Raw genomic sequence first — 22,450 nt, forward strand, 5'->3', positions numbered from 1 at the left:
ATCTTTACGCCGCGTATCGCTTACGGAAACGACGTTAAAACACTACGGCGGGCAGGCGTACGTTAGAGAATCGGCGTGACTAGTCATTTGCATATTCTACGCTGACCGCCACCTAGCGGTCAGCGTAAATATTGCAGCCTAAGATACAACGGCGCAGGCCGTCGTATCTTAGGCATGTTTAAGTGTATCTCAGTTTGAGGCCCCATACACACGAGAGGATTTATCCGCAGATACGGTCCAGCGGACCGTATCCGCGGATAAATCCTCTCGAGGATTTCAGAAGACTTCTATGCGATGGCGTGTACACACCATCGCATTGAAATCCCCGCTGAAATCCTCTGCCGATGACGTGTCGCGCCGTCGCCGCTATTATGACGCGGCGACGGGCGCGACGCTGTCATATAGGGAATTCCACGCATGCGTCAAATCATTACGACGCGTGCGGGGAATCCCTTTGGACGGATGGATCCGGTAAGTCTGTACAGACGAGCGGATCCATCCGTTGGAATGGATTCCAGCAGATGGATTTGTTGAGCATGTCAGCAAATATTTATCTGCTGGAAATCCATCCCAGGGGAAATTTATCCGCGGAAACAGATCCGCTGGAGTGTACACACCATAGGATCTATCCGCAGAAACCCATTTGCTGGGATTTATCTGCGGATGGATTCTATCGTGTGTATGGGGCCTAAGAATACACTTAAACATAGGATCGGACTTACGTCGGCGTATCTGCTGATACGCCGGCGTAAATTATTTGAGAATATGGCCCACTGTAATTATAAAAATGGTTTCATACACTTTATGCTGTAAAAACAGGCATCTGTATATAATTAAGTTAAAATGAATAATGATAATGCCCTACTATCCCTATTAAGCATAATGAACATTTGTCAAATTACCCATTCATTTAATTCATTTTTGTAATATCCAACATGTTTTCCAGCTCCATTACATAAAATGAAAACAGATTAAGGCTCTCATTACATGAAGGCAATTTTAACTTTAAAAAGGAAAAAACAGAAAACAGGGAGCAGCTTAGACGTTGCACTGTTGGAGCCCCAAGTGCCGATATGCTTGGCGCACTTCATGGATTCACATAGGGAAACCGTTTCTCTGTTTGCAGTGGAGGAGAAGATGGAGTTTTTGGAGTTTTGAGATGTTCCCATTCTTATAATGTTTCAAGAATTGCTGTAAATCCAAAAGTCCAAAGAGCAGATATGCCTAAAGACTTCTAGAAAAAGATACGTTCATCGAAGAGACTGAGTTTAACATCTGGTAGTCTGGCATATGTTGGCACGTGCCACAGCTGTTGAGTATTACAGAATCTGATCACCATAAAGGAGGATGACAGCCATCATTTGCATGCTGACTTACTAGGGCAGAATGGAGTCTCAGGCAAGGGAGCAGCTTTGGTCTCTTTATCCCTTTGACGTTCAACGTTGACATTGATCAAGGTTGCAGTGGGCAAAGAGAAGCCATCCAATCTGCATTGTCTGTACTGGTATCAGATGCCAACCTATCTGCAGAAGTTTTGCCCTTCTTCCCCCTGCACCCTTTTAAGTGACCTTGACAAGGGTTGTAGTAGGCAAAGAGAGTCCACCCCATTTGCATTGTCTGTACTGGTATCAGATGCCATCCACCTACAAGTCCATTCTCCCATGAGAAGGGGAAAGCAGGTACAGAGCTTTGACCAGTTGAGCTTTCTTCCTTCCTACAAAAGCTCTGGCTTATTTCTTTCAGTTGGCATTGACAAAGGTTGCAGTAGCCAAAGAGAAGCCATTTATTTTGCATTGTCTGTAATGATATCAGATACTACCTGTCTACAGAATCTTTCCCCCCCCCCAATCCCTTCAATTGACATTGACAAAAAAGAGAAGCCGTCCATTTGTATCAGACACCACCTGCCTAAGAGTCCATTCTCTCTTGTTTACTGCAGGAGAATGTAGCTGGGCCCTCAGATCATCCACTGGGTCCTAGGTCCCCTCCCAGGTTGCCTTGTGAATGATAAACCTCTGATGCTGACACCCAGAGCCGATCCGCCCACTATGCAAGCCGCTTAGGGCCCCGCAAAGCTGCGAAGGGCCCCCCAAATTACTAGAGGCCCCGTCTGGTGAGAAGTCATTTTCGCCCCCTCACCCTGCTTCTCAACTCGCTGGCTGCATGTGAGATGTCATTTCCGACAGCAGAACACCCCCTACCCCCGCATCTCAACTTTCTTTAATGTGACATGTCACTGTCGTCAGCGCCCCCCGCTTCTCATTTTTAATGTGCCATGCCATTTTGCTTAGGGCCCCAGGGAGGTCAGGATCGGCACTGCTGACACCTCTAGTCTACTAGCGTCAAGTGAGTAGAATTCTGGAGTTGGGAGGCTTGAGTGTCAGAAAAGTGTAAACACTCCTGTTCTTTGACAGCTGCTAGTCTCTTTCAAGCATCCTGGTTTTGGTGATGATGCATCCCTGTCTGTCTATCTGTCCATCTGCAAGGTGATTGATGTGGCTCATCTCTGAGTGGAGACCAAACCTTATTTAAGCCAGCCAAGTCTGCAGTCTCAGGCTTGTGATAGCTTATGTAATATGTGTAAGCTCTCTGTTTGTCTGTCCTGCTCTGCTGTTTGGATCCCTCTATTTATGACCTCGGATTGGATATTGACTATTCCCAAAACTCTGTCTGCCTTTTGACTATGGATTAACCTGACTATTCTGAACCTTGTACCTGGACTGTCATTGAACCACTCTGCCTGTCTGCCAACCACCAGCACTGCTTTGATCAGTTCGTGCCTGCCTCGGCATGGTGTCCAGGCACTATAGCATTGTGTATAAGACCTGGGGGCAACTCAGTACCAGTAGGCCTGCTTGCCTTATGAGAAAGGGGGCTGATATAGGTGAAGAACACAGAAGCCAGCTATAGTGTCTGACCACCTGCATTAGGGGTAAGCGTGACATTGAGTCAGCTCCAGTTCATGCTTGTGGCCTTGTCCAGGGTGTCTTTCTGGCTGTCCATGGTGGAGTGGATATGAGTGCGTCTATGCCCAATAAGGTGTAATCTCTTGAGCTGTTGCATTTATAAGAACTCATACTGTAAGTTTAAGGGTAATTGCTGAGTGACCTTTCATCTTCTGTGTTCTTCCTATGTTCTGTGACTAAGTATGGCTATCCCAATGTGACCCACCTGGCTGGACTACAGATGGTTTATATTCAGTGTTTCTGACCTCTGGACCTGTTGTACAATCGTAGTAACTAGGCTCCCTTTAAATATATCTGCTTCCTATCCAATCCTCAAGGCCACCACAGATTGTAGGTGCTTGATAACTGGGCACTAAATCATGTTCCTTTCATGATATAATTGCAACACTGGGCATTGCTACAGAGAAACAGAACTTTATTTTTCCACAGGATGGCAGTGCTAACTAGCTTTGCCTATCTGTGGAATACAATTGCCAGAGGCAGCCTGGGAGATGTGGTCTTAAAAGAAGGGTCCTAGCCACAGTCACTTGAGGGAGGAGGAGCAATATGTAAGAAAAAAACAAGGGAAGAAGCTGGGCTTGGGGGAAATGCACCAAACAGGAAGAAGTGTGTGAACTGTGTAGTGTCGAGTGGTGCCATGCCAAGCCATGCCAGACTGATCTGTACTAGACTGGGCTGTGCCAGAGCTTACTTGCTCCGGTGTAACGAGTGCTCCTGATTCAGGAACCTCGTTACACCGACTGCAGCCTAGGATCTGACAGACATAAGCCTCCTTATGCCTTCACATCCCAGGCTGCATTCTTGCGTTGGCCGCTAGGGGGCGCGGCCATTGTGATCGGCGTATAGTATGCAAATTGCATACTACCACCGATTCACAAAAGTTGCGCGGGCCCTGCGCACGCAAGGTACGGAGTTTCCGTACGGCGACTTTAGCATAAGGCTGCTCCTGCTAATAGCAGGGGCAACCAATGCTAAAGTATAGCTGCGCTTCCCGCTCGTGAAATTTAAATTTCACGTCGTTTACGTAAGTGAACCGTGAATGGCGCTGGACGCCATTCACGTTCACTTAGAAGCAAATGACGTCCTGGCGACGTCATTTGCCGCAATGCACGTCGGGAAAGTTTCCCGACGGAGCATGCGCTGTTCGCTCGGCGCGGGAGCGCGCCTAATTTAAATGATTCCCGCCCCCGGCGGGATCATTTACATTAGGCAGCCTTACGCCCGGCTGTTTAGCATATCGCCCGCGCAATTTACGGAGCAACTGCTCCGTGAATCGCGGGCAAAACGCAACATTTGCGTGGGCGCAGAGAAAAATATTTGCTCTTTGCCCACGCAAATATTGCTCGGATCTACCTGAATCTGGGCCACTGTGTGCAATCTTTGTACACCCGCTGGGAGATCCCAGCCACAGTATTCTGCTGGTGTCAGCTGGGGCAATGCCTCGCCTAGAGCTAAAAAACGCAGAGGACCCAAAAATACCAGCAGCTCCTGCAGGGGTAGCGCTACAGGTTTCACAAGCCATTAGCCAGCTATCAATAGACTTATTCAGTGGAGCAGTCGGTGATGTAAGCAATTGCATTTCAGTTTACTGTAGACGGGATGGATTGCAATTCTGTACTGAAGACTAGTGAAAGTTGGCTCTTTTTATCAGTTTCCCTTCTCTACTTGTGATTGTGCCAGTGGTAAAGCAAACAGGATGTCAGTTAGAGGATTGACGAGGTAGAAGGTGGGGAGACTGGGCTAGGGGGTGGGGGGGGGGCATTTCCCCCTGTGCCCATACAAGTCAGGTATGTGGAGTGGAGATACTTCCCAATTCAGACATCAATCAGTGCAGGATCGGTAAAAATGGCAACTCAGTTGACAGTTTTTCTATATTTGCCTGCACAGCCACTTAAATTTTACTGCAAAAGTAAATTAATTAGCATAAGCATGAATTACTTAGATAACTACAGGCTTAAAGGCTAATAAAACAACTCTGAGCACATCTACAAATTACATAATTCATCATAGGGCCTCGCTGCTGTGTTTTATGATCACACCCTTCCATGGATGAAGTGGAACAGCAAACAATCATAATGACGCAGATATAACTATGTGCGATATGGAACTGGGGCATAATAGGGTACGTCAGAGCTGGAAGAAATCCGCTAGCTGTTTGGTAGGAAATTGTGTCAACGCTATAAATTTCATCCATGTCCACGGAAAGGATGACAGTCGGCGTTTGTCACTGGAGCGTCCTGAAGATGTAGAATCAACTCTCAGGGGAAGATGCGGGGGCTACGTGACTGCTTTATTATACTTGAGATTGGAAAGACTATATGGAGATAAAAATTTATAAAGTGTTATATGTACACAGTAGACAGCTCCCTTAGCAACATTGGCACTGCCGTTTTGATAAAAATCTGTACTAATTGGTGCAATTATCATATTGCTTAAAGCCTAAATGCAGCCAAAATATAAAACAGAAAAAATAGCACAAGGGACATAACTTACAGTCAGTAGGATGTATCCCTTATGATGATGTCTCTGCTTTTCATTAAAATTCTCCTCCATACATGCCCCTCGACCACCGTCCGCCGCCATAATCTTCGGAGGCAGAAGAGGTTAATAAAACAAAGGGGCTGTCACAGGCTCTCATTAAAGTGGTTGTAAATCCCTTTTGAACTTTGTGCTACAGGTAAGCCTATTTTAAGGCGTACCTGTAGCTACCCAGGATATCTCCTAAGCCTGCACGGTTTAGGAGATATCCCCCTGTATCTGCATGTACCAAAGTCATCTGCACATGGGCACTGGGGTAAACTGAAGCAATGGCACCTATGTGCCGTTGCTCCATTCTTCGTGCCGTTACCGGCGGCTCACGCGCGCATGCAGAGGAGTGAAGTCATTGCGGCTCCGGGCCAATCACAGCGATACCCGGAAGTCAGGGGCGGACTGACCATTGAGTCAGTCGGGCGCTGCCCGAGGGCCCCATGCCACTAGGGGACCCCATCAGGGTTGCCAGGCTCAGTAAAACCAGGGACAGTATGTAAAAATCTGTGTTTGTTTTACATCTGTCCCTGATATGTCCGAAACTGACATGCTTTTGATGTGAAAATCCAGAGATTTTAGCTGCCCCGCCTCTGCACTGCCTCCTTGCGTGGTGGCCATCTGTAAGCCCGGGGGCCCCATAATCTTCTATTGCCCGGGGGCCCCATGAGTTGTCAGTTCGCCCCTGCCGGAAGTAACTCCGGGATGACATGACGGCGGTCGGAGGGGGAGGCGCTGACCGCTGCGGGGGCTTTGATCAGAGGTAAGTACTTTTATCAGAGGTAAGTACTTCGATCAGAGGTATGCTATGCATACTAGCTCACTAAACCCTAAACTCAGTCTGTAGGCAGGTGCAGTCTATTCTCTCCATTGTAGGTGGCATTCGACCAGAGCGGCATTGCAGTTGGAAGGGAAGTTAAGAGGAACATGGTTCCTCCATGGTTTACTTGGTCACTGGGGAAGCTATTCGATTGGATGCTGCAGCCCCATGTAACCGTGGCAGCCATCTTCGGTTAGACAGAGCCTATTTAAGGCCCTGGCTCCCAGGTTTGGCACGAATTTCGCATGTGGGTAGTGTAGGGACAGGTCATCCCTCTGTCGTGGACAGTAAATTACAGTAGGAAGAGGTTTCAGATGAGTAGGAAAGGGATAGGGACACGCCATCCTTCCTGAAAGCCTCCCCTTTTGGGCACGGACCAGGCAAGCCGCCTTACCAACATGACAGATGCTGTTGGCACATTCAAGACCTGTTCTGCAGTGCCGGGACAAGATCATCCAGCACTCAGGGCAAAGATGCCAAATTGCCCCCGCCTGGCCCCATTATGTGCAAGCTTATGTGGAGGAGGGGGAGAGAGAAAGCCCAGCCCACATCTCATCCTGGCTCTCTCCTCCCAGCGCTGGGCTGACAGAAGCAGCAATGCCACTGTCACTACTCATGTCAGCCTTAAAGTGTCTGTTAAGCCACTCTAACCTGTATACACCATTAACACTGCCTCCTATTGTAGGATCCCACTCTGTGTGTGATTCATAAAAATAAATGCTGCAAATACCTAATTTCACTGCCGAGATTTCAATCACATGACTGGCCAGATTTCTCCTTTCCTCCTCTGGGAGATGCAGTGGGCGGGGCTGATATTGCTCTGCTGATGTCAGTCTGGAGGAGAGGAGGAGAGAGCTGGCTGGTCATGTGATCGCAATCTCGGCTCTTAAGTTAGGTATTTACAGCATTTATATTTATAAATCATTCACAGAGGGGGACACTGCAATAGGAGGCAGTGATGATGGTGTATACAGGTTAGTGTTATGAGAGCAGCAGGAGAAGGAAGGGGCAGCTCACACACAGACAGAGAGGGGAGGGGGGGAGGAGGAGAGAGGAGGACACAGGAACAGAGAGGAGAGAAAATATCAGGCTGCTAACAACAGAGGCACGTAAACTGACCACAGTGTCTGGTCTCAGCAGCCATGATACACAGTGGTCAGTTTACAGAGGGGTGGGAAACTGATAGGATCAGCCAGGATTTTTAGGTGTTACAGGGGGCCAAATGACACGGGACAAGCACTGTGTCATATAACATGCTTTAAAAAAGCAGGATCCTTTTTTGGGGGTTAACAAATGCTTTAAAGTAGAAGGAACTTGCGGCGCCCCCATCCCTACAATACATGATGTGCCCGGGGCAGCCCTCCCTTGTGCCCACCCTTTGTCCCGGCCCTGCTGCTCTGCTACACATTGCTGTTACATTCTGTGAGTGTTTAAAGTTGGAGGGGTCTTCCCCTTTATCATTATTCAAAGCAAAAGCCCTACACAGGAGGCATTGGAACACACACAGGTGAACAGGAACAAAGCTAATAGTTATTGGAGGGAAATCTCACTACTATAGAAGAAGCCAACGGGTCATGGGTTTCTTGCATAGAACACAAAGGCCCTAGGTAGGCAGTAATAGCCAGATTCAGGTAGAGTTAAGCCGGCGTATCAGTAGATACGCCGTCGTAACTCTGAATCTGCGCCGTTGTATATTTAAGTGTATTCTCAAATTGAGATACACTTAAATCTAGCTAAGATACGACCACCGGCGCCGTCGTATCTTAGCTGTCTATTTACGCCGGCCGCTAGGGGCGTGTACGCTGATTTACGCCTAGAATGCCTAAATCAGCGAGATACGCCTATTCACGAACGTACGCTTGCCCGTGGCAGTAAAGATACGTCATTTACGTAAGGTGTTTTCAGGCCTAAAGATATTCCACCAAAAAGATGGCGCAGCCAATGTTAAGTATGGACGTCGGAACCGCGTAGAATTTTGAAATTTTTACGTCGTTTGCGTAAGTTGCCCGTGAATGGGGCTGGGCGTAATTTACCAATAAGTCTTTGCGGCGTAATTTGGAGCATGCGCACTGGGTTACGTCCACGGACGGCGCATGCGCCGTTCGTTAAAAACGTCATTTACGCGGGGTCATGCTTTATTTACATAAAACACGCCCACCTCTTCACAATTTGAATTAGGCGCGCTTACGCCGGGACACATTTACGCTACGCTGCCGTAACTTAGGACACAAGTGCTTTGTGAATACAGCACTTGCCTCTCTAAGTTACGGCGGCGTATATAAGATACGCTACGCCTGCCTAACGTTAGGCACGGCTACCTGAATCCAGCTATATGTGTCCTATGTGCACATCAAGCCTTACATTTCAATTAAGACTGGAGAGCCCTTTCAGATGATGTCACTGCTGCAAACCGCGGGTTGTCCCCTGTGGAATTGGAATGAATTAGAGGACAAGCCGGTATTAACATGCATGTAGTGCAGCAATAGGCCTCATTTCCAGCTTGTCAGGCATCATAAAATAAATTGCAGAATAAAATCTCGAAATGACAGAATAATGAGCAATTCATCTAATATGTGGAATAAACAGGTAAATCTCCGCTGGGGCTCAGCAGGAAGTGGCATTTGGATGACATTTTGTGATTAAATTAAAACAGTAATGAACTGGTGAATAATGGCTAGCAGGGATCAAACGCAGGATGTGCCGGGAAGCCATCTAAATTCTGTTGGCAAACAGAAGAAGCGCATCCACCTTATTGGAAGTGACATGTGCATCGCTGTATGATGGTGCTTGGAATGAGAAAGTGTTTTTCTTTACTGTTTCAGGAGGCTTTAGTGTGACTCTGAGACAAGCAAAATGCGTTGGATGGTGTCACACTATTAGCTAGATTCAGGTAGATGTGTGTATCTTTAAGGCGGCGTAGCGTATCGTATTTACGCTACGCCGCCGTAAATCAGAGGCAAGTGCTGTATTCACAAAGCACTTGCCTCCTAAGTTACGGTGGCGTAGCGTAAATGGGGCCTGCGTAAGCGCGCCTAATTCAAATGAGGATGAGGGGGCGTGTTTTATGTAAATGATTGGTGACCCGGCGTGATTGACGTTTTTTTACGAACGGCGCATGCGCCGTCCGTGTACATATCCCAGTGTGCATTGCTCCAAAGTACGCCGCAAGGACGTATTGGTTTCGACGTGAATGTAAATTACGTCCAGCCCTATTCACGGACGACTTACGCAAACAACGTAAAATTTTCAAATTTCGACGGCCATACTTAACATTGGTTAGGCCAGCTATTTGTTGGAATAACTTTACGCCGGAAAACGCCTTACGTAAACGGCGTACCTTTACTGCGACGGGCACACGTACGTTCGTGAATCGGCGCATCTAGTCATTTGCATATTCTACGCCGAACTCAACGGAAGCGCCACCTAGCGGCCAGCGTAAATATGCACCGTAAGATACGACGGCGTAGGAGACTTACGCCGCTTGTATCTTAGCCTAATTTAAGCGTATCTGGTTTCCAGAATACGCTTAAATTTACGACGGCGTAGATTCAGAGTTACGACGGCGTATCTACTGATACGCCGGCGTAACTGTTTCTGAATCTGGCCATATGTGTTATGGTTTAGTTATCTTTTAACCCTCACAAAAAAAAGGCACCAAAGTGGAGTTCTCTGCAGGTGTTTTTGACAAGGCATAAGAAGAGTGACTTGGGCAAAATTGACTTTCTCTCTGCCAATATTTTGTCAAAATTTGCCTCTATTTCCACCATGCAACTTGCCAAAGCAAAATGTTCTTGAAAAAATGTATCCGCCTTTAGGAATGCCTTCCCATGTTACTTTGCAAGCCCTGGGATGTACAGTAAAACCTTGGTTTGAGAGTAACTTGGTTTGAGAGTGTTTTGCAAGACAAGCAAAATATTTTTTATAAATTTTGACTTGATATACAAGCGATGTCTTGAAAAACAAGTAGCGTCATGTCACAGTTGAGTATAAAAGAAAAGAGAGGCACCTCTAAGGCCCCTTTTACGCGAGGCGGACTCCGTCGCTACGGAATCCGCCTGCTCCCACCAGCTCAGGCCCCATACACACCATAGAATCCATCCGCAGATAAATCCCAGCAAATGGGTTTCAGCGGATAGATTCTATGGTGTGTACACGCCAGCGGATCTTTTTCCGCGGATAAATCTCCCCTGGGATGGATTTCCAGCAGATAAATATTTGCTGACATGCTAAACAAATCCATCCGCTGGAATCCATCCCAACGGATGGATCCGCTGGTCTGTACAGACTCACCGAATCCATCCGTCCGAAGGGATCCCCCGCATGTGTCGCAATGATTCGACGCATGCGTGGAATTCCTTATATGACAGCGTCGCGCACGTCGCCGCGTCATAATCGCGGCGACGGCGCGACACGTCATCGCCAGAGGATTTCGGCGCGGATTTCAATGCGATGGTGAGTACACTCCATCGCATTAAAATCTGCTGAAATCCTCGAGAGGATTTATCCGCGGAAACGGTCCGCTGGACCGTATCCGCGGATAAATCCTCCCGTGTGTATGGGGCCTCAGGGGGAGATTGGTCCGTTGATCTCCGCTGAGCTGGCAGATGACAAGCGCCTCTCTGCTCACTGAGCGGGGAGGGGCTTGTCGGGCACCGCTGTCTCCTATGGAGAGATCGGACGAAAACGGACAGCATGTCACCCGATCCGATCCGCCATGGACGGATGGGGGCGTATCCCCATACGTCTGTTCAGGGTTTGACAAATTTGCTTGGAATCTAGGAGCCAGCTAAAAAAGTTAGGAGCCAGAAAACGTGCCCCGCGAAGCTTGCGCGCAGAAGCGAATGCATATGTGAGTAGCGCATGCATATGTAAACGATATTCAAACCACACACGTGAGGTAGAAGATAGTCACCGCTCCAATTTGGTATGTGGATAAATCCGTGTCCTCTCAGAGAAACCCAGGTGCCGGTTTTGGCATCAGCACATGACCCCCATACCAACTTCCCATGCCTTTAGTTTAATAATAGCTTGCTTATTAACCCTACAGATGGCCAGAAACAAACAAGATTCGCCCCTCCATACTTGAAAGGGGTTGACTGAAAAGTTTATGAACTTCAAGCACGATTTGCAAAACTTTTTGGAGTCCAAACTCCCTCAACTGTAATGCAGGATGATAATTTTAACTGATTTCTGAATTTCCTTTAGGAGCAAAAGAAAAACGAACAAGTGAAAGTATTGTGTAACTCTTCCAGCCAAATATCAGCCATTTGTCTGAAAAGCCTCCTCAAGCCTCTGAGGTCAGGCTGTCCCTCGATCGTTATCATCGAGCACTTTCACCGGTCCTGCAAGAAAGCATGGCCACTTCAGACAAAGACGGCATGGATGGAAGCATCTTTCAATCCAGCTTTATTCAGGTTTTCGGATAAATTATAGACTGAGTCTTGCTGGGCACTGTGCCCGAACCGCACCGCTAATAGCGTATCAGAAAACTTTATGTTATGACCTTGCTACAGTAATAATCTCAACAAAGAACAGATCGATTCTCTCAATATAAAATAGATGGACTCTAAACAAGTAGCAACCGATGGATTTAGAGGAAATCTCTGTTTCTTTTTTGTTTTTTTGCATTTACATTTTAGCTGATGCCCACATTTCTTTGACAATGTCATACTATTAGTGTCATTCTTACTCTGATTCTAATGCCCCGTACACACCATCACTTTATGTGATGAAAAAAAATGACGTTTTTAAAAACGTCACTTTAAATGACCGTGTGTGGGGGAAAACGTTGTTTTATGTCTTCTAAAAAACGACCCAAAAAAATTGAAGCATGCTTCAATTTTATGTGTCGTTTTTCAAAACGTTGTTTTTTACTTCACAGAAATTGACCGTGTGTAGCAAAAAACGTAGTTTAAAAAGAAGTTTTTACACCCGCGCATGCCCAGAAGCTAGTTATGAAGCGAGCTTCAATGGAAAAACGTGGTGGAACGTAACCTCGCTTTGCTAGAGCATTGTGAGAAAACGATGGTGTGTAGGCAACTTCGTCTTTGAAAATTGAAGTTTCAAAAACGTCATTTTTTACTTCACAGAAAGTGTCGTTTTTTTTCATCACATAAAGTGATGGTGTGTACGCGGCATTAGAGTCATTTTTACTCTGATTCTCTGTATTAAAGCGGAGGTCTGCCTAAAAAAAAATATTAAAAGCCAGCAGCTACAAATACTGTAGCTGCTGACTTTTAATAAATGGACACTTACCTGTCCAGGGTGCCCACGATGTCGGCAGTCGAAGCCGATCAATCGTTCGGCTCTCGGCTGCCCCCGCCGCCATCCTCGGTGAGGGAATCAGGAAGTGAAGCATTGCGGCTTCACTTACCAGTTCTCTACTGCGCATGTGCGAGTTGCGCTGCGCGTCCTCACTGATCTCCGCAGTGTTCTGGGACTTGTGTGTTTCCCAAAAGACAGCGGGGGGGGAGGAGGGGTGTGATTCCCACGGGAGTCTATGCCCGGAAGTGGGTGCAAATACCTGTATTATTATACAGGTATCTGCACCCCCCTCCCCCAGAAAGGTGCCAAATGTGACAACCGGAGGGGGGGAAGTGTTCCGAAAAGCGGAGGTTCCATTTTTGTGTGGACCTCTGCTTTAAATGCTCAATTTTAGGATCCTCATTTTCCTCTTATTCCCTAAGCACATAGGACAATATGGCCCAGATTCACAGAGAGCAAGGCGCACATTACGCTGCCGTAGAGCAAACACTGTACGCTAAGTTGCGGCGGCGTAACGTAAATCAGATACGTTACACCGCCGCGAAGATACGCCAGTCTACGAGAATCTGGCCCAAAGTTTTTATTCAACCCGATCATTAAAACGGCCTTGCCTACACACAATCGTGAAAAAAAAATGCTCTAGCAAAGCGCGGTGACGTACAACACATTCGACGGCACTATAAAGGAGAAGTTTCATTCGGATGGCGCCACCCTTTGGGCTGCTTTAGCTGATTTTGTGTTAGTAAAAGACGATTCGCGCTTTTCTGTCTGTTACAGCGTGATGAATGTGCTTACTCCATTACGAACGCTAATTTTACCAAAACGAGTGCTCCCGTCTCATAACTTGCTTCTGAGCATGCAAGTTTTTTTCACGTCGTTAAAGCCCACACACAACCATTTTTTACAACCTTAAAAAACGACAACGTTAAAAACGTTGTGAAAAAATAGAGCATGTCCGAAAAAAATGTTGCCCATTTTTTAGATCGTGAAAAATGCTCTGAAGAGCACACGGTCGTTTTTAATGACATTAAAAAAAAAAACGTCATTTTTTAGAACCCGAAAAACGGTTGTGTGTACGCGGCATAAGACTATATACATTTACCGAGGACTTTTTGTGTAAAAACTCAACCCCCCACCAAATTGTACTAAGAGTCTGAAGATCTTATTGGAGCAATAAATACCAGGGCCCGGATTCAGATACATTGGTGTATCTATCGGCGGGCGTAACGTATCTCAGATACGTTAGGCCGCCGTAAATTAGGGAGCAAGTTCCGTATTCAGAAAGAACTTGCGCCCTAAGTTACAGCGGCGTAACGTATGTGGTCCGGCGTAAGCCCGCCTAATTCAAATATGGATGATGTGGGCGTGTTTTATTTAAATTACATGTGACCCCGCGTATTTGACTTTTTTTTTACGAAACGGCGCATGCGCCGTTCGTGAAAGAATCCCAGTGCGCATGCTCGAAATGACGCCGCAAATTGTCTATGCTTTAGACGTGAACGTAACTTACGTACAGCCCTATTCGCGAACGACTTACACAAACGACGTAAAATTATCAAAATTCGACGCGAGAACGACGTCAATACTTAACATAGGATACACCTCATATCGCAGGGGTAACTTTAAGCTGGAAAAAGCCGAACGTAAACGACGTAAAAAAATGCGCCGGGCTGACATACGTTTCTGAATCGGTGTATCTACCTAATTAGCATATTCCTTGCGTAAATCTACGGAAGCGCCACCTAGCGGCCAGCGTAAATATGCAGCCTAAGATACGACGGTGTAAGAGACTTACGCCGGTCGGATCTTAGGGAAATCTATGCGTAACTGATTCTATGAATCAGTCGCATAGATACGACCCCGCAACTCAGATACGCCGTCGTAAATGCTCTCTGAATCCGGGCCCAGGAGTGCATTATGTGGTCAGGGAAGTGCTACGTACCAAGTGCAGGGTTCAGGGGTGCGTTATGTACTGAGCGCAGTTCAGGGGTGCCCTACACCAGTGGTCATCAACCCTGCCCTCAGGGCCCACTAACAGGCCAGGTTTGCAAGATAACTGAATTATATCACAGGTGATATCATTTGCTGCTCAGTGATTGCATTATTCTAGTCTGCATCTCCCCAAGGTAATACATAAAACCTGGCCTGTTAGTAGACTCTGAGGACAGGGTTGATGACAACTGCCCTACACAGAAGGCTCCTGTGTTTACAAGTGACAGTGGTGAGCTGGGAGCGGAGGAGGAGAGCTAGAGGTGGTAGAACGGAGTGCTAGCTGAAAAGCCCTACGTGCGTGGGCAACATGAAATTGGCCGGTGGGCTACGGCCCACCCGTCTTGTGTTTGGCACGTGTGTTCTAAAAAATCTCTGGGTGAAAAGAGAACTACCAGGAACCCTTTAACTTACCTCAATTTGTGAACCATGACAGGCCTGATCCTGATTCTTCTCTTCTTCACTACAACATTTTTTTGGGTGCCTGCATCACTACCGGGGTTACATGGGCACCTCCAGGGGCGGACTGACAACTCATGGGGCCCCCTGGCAATAGGAGATTATGGGGCCCCTGGACAATAGGAGATTATGGGGCCCCTGGGCTTAAGGAGATTATGAGGCCCCTCAGGCAATAGATTATGGCGCCCCCCAGGCAATAGATTATGGGGCCACACAGTATGCACACACATACAGTATACACACACAGACACACAATATACACACACAAAATACACATACACACACTGAAAAGGCACTGGAGAGACGGGGCAGCTATAATCTTGGGATTAAAAAAAAAAAGATTTTTACATACTGTTCCTGGTTTTACTGAGGCTGCAACTCTGATGGGGCCCCCTAGTGGCATGGGGCCCTCAGGCAGCTGCTCGAGTGCCAAATGGTCAGTCCTCCCCTGGGCACCTCCTATTGGCTGTCCAGTGCCGAAGGGCCTTTCTGGTTCTACTAAATTGCAAAGGTGTGATAAAGTCAGCGATGGGTCACCGGTTTCCACTCCCAGAAGAGCGCAATGCAACGTGTGCCTTGAGATGAGCTTTAAAGAAGAAGAAAAAACAATTAAAAAAGCGTGCATGGACAGTAAATTATTAATTTGATTGGTCAATTAGACTACTAATGCATGCTGTATGTTCTGGGATTTATATGCCATTTCAGAATATTATGTTCCACTTGGTAGAATAAATGACGGCTCAAAGCAGCCAATAATTAATGGCCGCCGCTGGAAATTATAATTGTTCCAGACCCTGGAAGGAAAGTTTTCAGCAGAGGCACAAAGACTCTATTCAGGGGAACCAACAGCTAAACTGTTCTTAATAAAGACATTTAGAACCAATTACTTTATGTAGCCCGTTGCAAAAAAAAATCAAATACAAAAAGAAAAACAACAGAAACTGACAAAACCTTATTACTGTAAATTGTCGTTACTTAATAGAGCAATTACATTTGAAAATGAAATGTCAATGGAAGTTGTCAGTGCGGGGAGGAAAGGTGGTGGCATGATGGCTAGCTCCACTGTCGCCCTACATCAGGGTCATTGTCTGCTTGGAGTCTGCATTTTCTGTCTGTGTACTTTTGCCCGTGTGAGAGGAATGTAGTCCCCCTGGTCCTAAACTGGGGTTACTATGTACATTTAGTATTCGGCTGGGCTGTGGGAAGCTCAGACTTACTGCACAAGCACAGTTTGTATTTGGGCTTTCCCTAAGCTCAGCTGGGTTGTGCATTTCTCACTATCACCTGTAGGCGTCACTGATACGACAAGCCATAGTAGGAGATTTCACAAACAGGCGGAGTAAGAAATATTATTTTTTTCTTCAGCCAACCTAGTAGGAGGTTCTTGGCCACTGGTGCATGCTGGAGAACGATATATATTTGGGACAGGCCATGTGCTCAATTTCTTGCCTCAGGCTAAAGCCTGAGGAGGTGCTGCTGGAGGGAGCTCCATGATTAGTCCCTGAAGCCTATTTGGGGCCAATGTACACTGAGGTGGTCCTGCCTGATGTGGAGGAAGATGAGCCAAGGTGATAAGACCCAGGGGAGGCAACTTACTAGAGAGAGCCAGGAAGAAGGCTGGTCTCTCAGAGGAGCCTAATGCGCTGCAATCTGAAAACATGCTTACAGTGGTGCCGGGTCGGCTTAAAGGTTCTGACACTGTGAAGCTGGACTTTGTTCTGGATCTGAGGAGTCTGTAAGTGATCTTCCGTGGTATCTGAGATCCCTAACCCTCACTCCTTCTACCTCATTTTCAAGTCAACATTAAAGCGGAGGTTCCGCCATTTTTTTTTTTAAAAGCCAGCAGCTACAAATACGGCAGCTGCTGACTTTTAAAAAATTGACACTTACCTGTCCAGCGTGTCCGCGATGTCAGCAGCCAATGCTGAGCAATCACTCGGTCCTCGGCTGCTTCCGCCGCCATCCTTGGTGAGGGAATCAGGAAGTGAAGCCTTGCGGCTTCACTGCCCGATTCCCTACTGTGCATGTGCGAGGATCGCGGCGTGCCGTCACTGGTCCCCGCTCTCTCCTGGGAACAGTGTTTCCCAGAAGACAGCGGGGGGTGACGTAACAAGGATCGATTCCCCGCGGGAGTCAGAACCCGGAAGTGCTGCAAATAGCTGTCTCAGACAGGTATCTGCACTCCCCTCCCCCTGAAAGGTGCCAAATGTGACACCGGAGGGGGAGAGGGATCCAAAAAGCAGAGGTTCACTTTTTGTGTGAACCTCCGCCTTGACAACTTTGAATCCAGATATGATCTTTATATTTGGATATTTGCATTGGTCCAGCTTGGCTCACTGTTTGTATACATTACTCATACCTGTTGGACCACTAGGGAAGCTGTAAATCACCGTAGTAGTCTGTGTTATTACAGTGATTGACACAATCTATTGGTTCCTACTCCAGTTCTATGTAAGAGGCTGGCCCACTGATTGGATTTCTCATTGGATGAAGTGGAAAAGAATTTCCGCCTTGTCCAATTGAAGAATGCCTTGTATTCATTGACGGAAAATATAAGCCATTCTATAAATCTAGGCGGTGACGAGCCAGTGACCCACTGTGGAGCTTTAGGGTGGAGTAACCACAGTGGGGTTTTAAGATTGGGTAACATTGGAACCGGAGTGAGACTTAAGATAGGGTAACATGAGAGGATATTGATGCTACCCCTTACAAACCCCTTACATGTACAGTATTTGATTGGTGTTAACAATATATTATTATTTTCATTTAGTGATTTTTGCTCATGATATTGGGTCCTGAAGAAGCCATACTCTGGCGAAACGTGTTGTCATTGACTACTGGAAGTGTACATAGTACAGTATCCTGTCTATGTACATATATCATCTCTATATGACTATATAGTTACACTTCTGTATTAATTGAGCTAGCCTTTTGATATTAGGCCCTAACAACTGTTTAGGCAATCTGCTATTATATGATGTCTATGTACCTTTGTATCTGTATATTTTAGACCTATGCGTTTTCTGGCTCGTGTAAGTCTTTACTTCCATTACAAACCTCCCTATGCCTACTGTAAACTGTCCCCCTTCTCTCTTACCAGATTAAAATGGTGCCATCACCAGCACACAGTGGTGGCTGGTGCTAAAAAAAGTTGGGGGGACGCAAACAAACTAAAAAAAAATGAAAAAAAAAACCAAACACTGCCACTGTGCCATCAATTGCTGTGACTGTGCCCATCAAATGCTGCAACTGTGCCTATCAAACACTGCGACTGTGCCATCAAACGCTGCCACTGTCCCATCAAACGCTGCCACTGTGCCATCAATTGCAGCCACTGTGCCATCAATTGCAGCCACTGTGCCATCAATTGTTGCGACTGTGCCATCAAATGCTGCGACTGTGCCATCAATTGCAGCCACTGTGCCATCAAATGCTGTGACTGTCCATTAAAAGCTGCAACTGTGCCCAAACTGCCCATCAAATGCTGTGACTGTGCCCATCAAACGCTGCCACTGTGCAATCAATTGCAGCCACTGTGCCATCAACTGCTGCAACTGTGCCCAAACTGCCCATCAAATGCTGCCACTGTGCCAAATGCTGCCAGTGTGAGTGTGCTCCCCGCCCGCTCACCGTCTGCCTGGCGTATCGTCGTAACGCTACGCCGCCGCAACTTTGAGAGGCAAGTGCTGTATTCACAAAGCACTTGCCTCTAAAGTTACGGCGGTGTAGCGTAAATCTGACAGCGTAAGGGCGCGGAATTCAAATGTTAAAGATGTGGGCGTCTTTTATGTTAATTTTACTTGACCCGCCGTAAATGACGTTTTTTTGAACGGCATGCGCCGTCCGTGGGGGTATCCCAGTGCGCATGCTCGAAATGAACCCGCAACAAGCCAATGCTTATGACGTGAACGTCATTCTACGCAAAGCCCTATTCGCAAACGACTTACGCAAACAACGTAAAAAATTAAAAATTCGACGCAGGGGTAACTATACGCTGAAAAAAGCCTTATGGAAACGACGTAAAAAAATGCGCCGGCCGGACGTACATTCGTGGATCGCCGTATTTATCTAATTTGCATACTCGACGCGGAAATCGACGGAAACGCCATCTAGCGGCCAGCGTAAATATGTACCTTAGATCGGACGGCGTACTAAGACGTACGCCAGTCGGATCTAGCCCAGATTCAGGCGTATCTTGTTTTGTGGATACAAAACAAAGATACGCCGGAGCAACCTAGCAGTTGCGCGGCGTATCAATAGATACGCCAGCGTAACTGCTTCGTGGATCTGGCCCAATCTTTGTATTGTCACTGTGGCACCAATTTCTGAAGATGTTTCAGTTGTAAGGATAGTACTGGATTATATAGGCTGCTACTTCTCTCCTACTATTCACATCTAAAACATCTTCAGTCCCACTTCGGTATTATGCATCGCACCGCATCAAAACATTGTACGTTTGTGACAATACGCCAAAATAGGCTTTGATTTGTCAAGGTATTCGAGAGCAAATTGGATCAGTGACCTCTCCTGCGACAGAGAAATTGCGGTAATGAATGTGAAAGCACTTCGAATAAATGATACCGCAGCATCGTTATTTGTATTTTATTTTCTATACAGCGTATATACACCGCAGGCCGGGTACAATGTCCTCAGGTCAGGAAACAAACAGAACAGCGTGGAAGGGCTTGGACTTCTCTAACAGATTACCGAGAGGCATTTTGGGGGAAGAAAAAGAGGCCAATTCAGATGGAAATTACATCTGTTCCCCCGAGGGCCCGTTTCTATAGACTGCGTGTCTGTAAATGTAGAAAACAGAATTGCTGTACACTAGGAGGACAACAAATACACATTCTGAATTCCTACGTCAGATCGGAGACCGGTTTCAAGGACGGTTTGCCGGCTTGGCCAATTACGTTTTTTTTAACCTTCATAACACTGCAACTCAATCCAAGTAGAGAAAATTATGCAGTTGATCACATATTCAGGAATAAATTTACCACAGATTGAACATAGTGCTCTACCCACAGATGCTCGGATGGGACAGTGTAACGGGTATGCAGCTCCATGGGCTTGGTGCCACCACCACACTGGTAACTCCTACCCCAAGTTACATAGTTAAATAGGTAGTCTTAAAAAAGACACAAGTCTATCTAGTTCAAGTAATTATTTTCTCCATGTTAGGGCCCTTTCCCACGTATGGATCCCGTGAGGATCCGTAGCTTTCTTATCCGCTTGCTCAGCGGCGATTGTTCCGTTGATCCCCGCTGAGCCAGCAGGTGACAGGGCGGTCCCTGCACACTGTGCAGGGACCGCCCTGTCAGATCTCCGCTCTCCCCTATGGGGGGATCGGATGAAGGCGGACCGTCTGCAGACGGAGGATTTTCCTCCGTCTGCAGAATCGGACCATAGTGGGCAGCGCTGGCCTTAGGTGTTCAGGCGCCCTGTGCAAGCTAATCCTGTGGCGCCCCCCCATCTTCACCCGTTGCCCCCAAGACATTGTGCAATTTGCCGCCCCCTGAAAGTGCCGCCTGGTACATTGGTACCATCGGGTACCATGTGATCATGTGAGTAACTGACTGCGACTTACATTCTGCAAGTTGTGATGGCCGCATGGCGCCCCTGTTGCCCATGGCGCCCTGTGCGGCCGCACAGCTTGCACACCCCAAAGGTCGGCCCTGATAGTGGGGACCGATGAGATTGGGTGTCAGCGGATGTTCACCCGTTGACACCCGCTATCCCATAGGAATACATGTATGTCCGGATTTCATCCAAAAACTGATGGATGAAATAAGGACATACTTTAGATACGTGTGAAAGGGCCCTTTGGCCAAAGCTTCAGGGCATTAACCCACATTCAAATTCAAAGTTCAAGGCCATTGCCCAATGATCTAACTCAGGGATCTCCAAAATTTTCAAACAAAGGGCCACTTTAATTGTCCTTCAGACTTTAGGAGGGCCAGGTTGTGGCCAGCAGCGGCAGAAAATGTCACAGGCCCAGCATCAGTGAGCATAAATATGGCCTCAGGGTTGGTGGTCAATAGGAGGAGGAATATTCCCCCTATTAGTAGGAGGAATAGTATCCCATCATTAGTATCGGTGGAAGATATAGTGCCCCATTGTTGGTGCCAGTGGGTTGAATAGTGCCTCATATCAGTAGGAGGAATTGTGCCCCAAGGGCCGGCTAAAGGCTAGAAAAGGGCCACATCTGGCCCTCGGGCCGCAGTTTGGAGACCCCTGATCTAACTGTATGCCAATACAGAATCTCTAGGGCATTTTTCAGTATCATACCTTTCCATCAAAACCTCCCAAGCATTATTAAAAGCTTCAGGGCATTTTCCCATGCTCAATCGTTACAGCAAAACCTCCAGGGCATTATGCCACACTCATACTTCTAAGCCAAACAGCCAGGAAATGTTTCCACATTCATAGTTTCATTGCTGGTAAGGTTGAATGACCACTTGCCGACTGCCTCACATAGATATACGTCGGCAGAATGGCACGGGCAGGCAAAGCAATGTATATATAAATTGCTTTAAACGTGCCCCCTAGCGCGCGCCACGGTCTCCGTCCCCGTGGGACCCGTGGACTCGATGTCCGTCGGTGTCCCGCGATCGGGTCACGGAACGGCAGAACGGGGAGAATGCCTTTGTAAGCAATGCATCTCCCTGTTCTGCCTGGTGACATGTCACTGATCATCTGTTTCCTCTCATTGGAAGCAGCGATCAGTGATGTGTCACAGTAAGCCACACCCCCTAACAGTTAGAATCACTCCCTAGGACACACTTAACCCCTTCCACCCAATACTTACAAGGATAGCGGCTGTAATATGTTGTGGTAGGTACAGGGTGAGCTAATGACATCATCTGTCACGGGAACTGAGACAACCACTATCCTTGTATTGGGTGGACTTTTATTCATCTTTTTGTCCGCCTTCTTTTATGTTATTTTCTTTAGTCAAACTGAGGTTTATTACATTTATACTCAGATACTTCTATCGCATCGGTTCCTGATGAGTGGACATATTCCATGAAACGCGTCGAGCTTTGTTGATGCCACAGCATTATTATACCTCAAAACCATGTACCCAGCCATTAATCATGTCTGATGTTGTTAATTATTTTGTCAATCATTGTTTTTTTGTCAGTCGGTCGTAGGTCCCCTGGACCTGGAACTTGGCACACATGTACCTCCATTTCTCAAGTGTGCAAACTTTGCAAGTGTGTAAAGTTTGTTGTCTGGGGGACCTACGGCTGGGGAGCACCGATTTTTAAAACAGGCACAAGGAGCATCTGAGGAGATATTATATCCAATAAGTGGAAGGCCTAGTACACATGAGAGGATTTATCCGCGGAAACGGTCCGGAGGTCCGTTTCCGCGGATAAATCCTCTGGCGGATTTTGATCTCATGGTTGTACTAACCATGAGA

This window comes from Rana temporaria, chromosome 10 (assembly GCF_905171775.1).
Source record: "Rana temporaria chromosome 10, aRanTem1.1, whole genome shotgun sequence".
In the NCBI taxonomy this organism is placed as follows: domain Eukaryota; kingdom Metazoa; phylum Chordata; class Amphibia; order Anura; family Ranidae; genus Rana; species Rana temporaria.